This window comes from Gorilla gorilla, chromosome 19, assembly GCF_029281585.2.
Source record: "Gorilla gorilla gorilla isolate KB3781 chromosome 19, NHGRI_mGorGor1-v2.1_pri, whole genome shotgun sequence".
In the NCBI taxonomy this organism is placed as follows: Eukaryota; Metazoa; Chordata; class Mammalia; order Primates; family Hominidae; genus Gorilla; species Gorilla gorilla.
Window position 1 is genome coordinate 84,002,871 of NC_073243.2, and position 2,698 is coordinate 84,005,568.

The following is a 2,698-nucleotide window of genomic DNA, read 5'->3' on the forward strand; positions in this document are numbered from 1 at the left end:
CCTATAGATGGTATTACTAGTTACAACAGAATTTTAATAATGCCTAGATATCAAATAATACCAATGTATTTTCATATAATGTGAATATACAGAATGACAGAATAATGAGTGAGGTGATATCAGCTTATAAGAAAATCAAATAATGCATTAATTCTGCAAAATGTATTAAACGTCAAAAAATCATCTATGCAATAATTAAATTCACAAGAATGATGAAACATAACATATGGTAAAGTTAATGACAAAAAGCTTCTCAACATTATGCACCTAGTTTATATACATTGGATTTTGAAACTACTTACCATACTTGACAATAATCAGTCATTCACCACCTGAATCCTGCACAGCCCATGACTGAAGATTCTGTCTTTTTCTGTTTTAGTTTTGGATATGTCAAGATGGCAGAATTTTTAGGAAGATAAGAAATAGAAAACTCTTGGAGGTTTAAAAATAAAATTAGGATGGAGAATATGAAATAAAATTAAACCCATAGTACTTTTTTTGTTTTAAACTTATTTTAGTCATAAGAATAATTCCATCTTTGTAATCATTTTGATAATTTATGTGGACTTTGTTCTGTGGGATTTTTAGTACCAACCACCAGTTGACTGATTCTCCAGACGTCAACTGGTATTCAACACTTAAATCATTTCTAATACTAGCTACCCAGAGTTAGCACAGACCTCACAGCTAAAGAATTAAATCTCACAGGACTACCCCCTCTCCACTTTCCCACATTTAGAAGCCAGTTGCAAGACTGTGCCTATTGTACTTCTGACTGACCAGCTCTAAGTTGAGGGTTTCCACAACCTCCTCCTCAAATTCAATAATAATTTACTACAATGGCTCAGAATTCGGAGACTGCAACACACTTAACTTAACGCACACAAATGAACAGCCAGGTGAAGATTCCTCAGCATAAGAACTTCCTTCTCATGGAGGTGGGGTGCACCACCTTTCCAGCAATGGATGCCTTTACCAATCTAGGAGCTGTGATTTAGGGGATTTTAAAGTGAATAAGATTCACAAGAGGTATAAGAGGGGAAGAAAAAACAAGAAATGGATGAAGATTATTTGAAGATTGAATAACATTTGAGTAGGAAAAAAAATAATTAACATAAATAAAATTGTAAAATATGTAAACATCTTCAGTGAATGATGAGTGACAATGCACGTGTGGGTCCATAAAGAAAGAGTATGGTGTGTTGTGTAACCAAATGATGCATGGTAACTTATAACTGGAAATTGAAGTATTATAATTTCAAGAATGTGCCCAAGAGTCAGGCAGAACCTGACCAGATGGTACCATTATTATGTTATCAGGCATTGACTCACACTTTATGCTATCTGAACTGCAAAAAAGATGGAGGCAGGTCCCAGATCTGGCCCGGGCATTGGAATAATCAAAATGTTAAAATATTCTTTAAGTGACTGTAATATTATTTTGACCAAATGCTTACCCTTTGGTGATTTTTCCACTGCATAGTTTTTTCTCCTTCAGGCTGTTCTACTACTTGATGATTTTTAGTTATTTTTTCTCCTTTGATATTCTAAATCCATAGTCTAAACCATAACTTTAACTAAAAGCTATACTATGATTAGTTGCTTTGTAGTAATTCTCCAGCTATTCACTTAGGAATTTGGGCTAGTTATTTGCTGAAGACTATCTTCAATCACTGTGGGTTGATGTTGAGGGAAGGGACCATTACAGGTATATATCTGAAAGAAATCTGAATGTGCTACTAAACATGGAGAATTGTACTTGTAGAAAACAATCTCCCTGAGTCTAAGGAGTTAAGGAGTTTAATGGCTTTTAGAATCTAGGAAGGTTCAGGATTTTGACAGACTTTTAAGATCAAGTTAAGGAACTGGCTGACTTTCAGCATGGGTACTGGAGCAGAACAAATGCTGATCTGGCTGGATTTCAAAAGTCTGAGCATGAAGCCAAGCTTTAGTTGGTTGTTAGGCATGAAATCTCTTCCGTGGTAACTTGTTTACTTCTTTGGTTTATGACCAGGAAGATTAGGATGGTTCTTTTTTTTTTTAATAGTATTTCTTTTTTTTTTTTTAATTTTCCCCCAACATCAGAGTTCAACTACTTGAATATTTTTCTGTTACTTCAAGGAAAAGTTACTATAGCTTCAAAATACTCAGTTCCATGAACACACAAGAAAGACTGGAGGGAAGGATGTTTTTAAAATAGATTCTTTATATAAGCAAACGAGGAGCTGGAAAACATACATTTTCCCATTCACTGCTATGAAGGTTGTAAAGTAAAGAGAATCCTTCACTTAAGAAGTATCCTCAGAATAAATTGCCCTTAACAATTTACAGAGTAGGCTTTTTTCATTTTAAATGAAATAGAAATTTCAAGGGTTACCCACCCTAAAGAGCGAAACAGGTAGAAAAATAGCTGATCAAAGTTTGGTAAAAAATTGGTCCAGAATAATTTAAGGATGAGAATATTAGAGAGTTTTGATAACTAAAAAACATGAGTATTTGTCATGTATAAATATTTGCTTGACTCTACTCAAGCTTGTGGACAGGCCCAATAAGAAATTCCATACAAAAATAGATCCTTGATAATATTGCAGTATTATAGTCTCCATGAATAATTCACACAAAATATTACTGGCCCTTTCTTAGGTAAGTGCAGCTTTAATATTTATAGTTTTTCTTGTTTTTAATTCACTGGAAA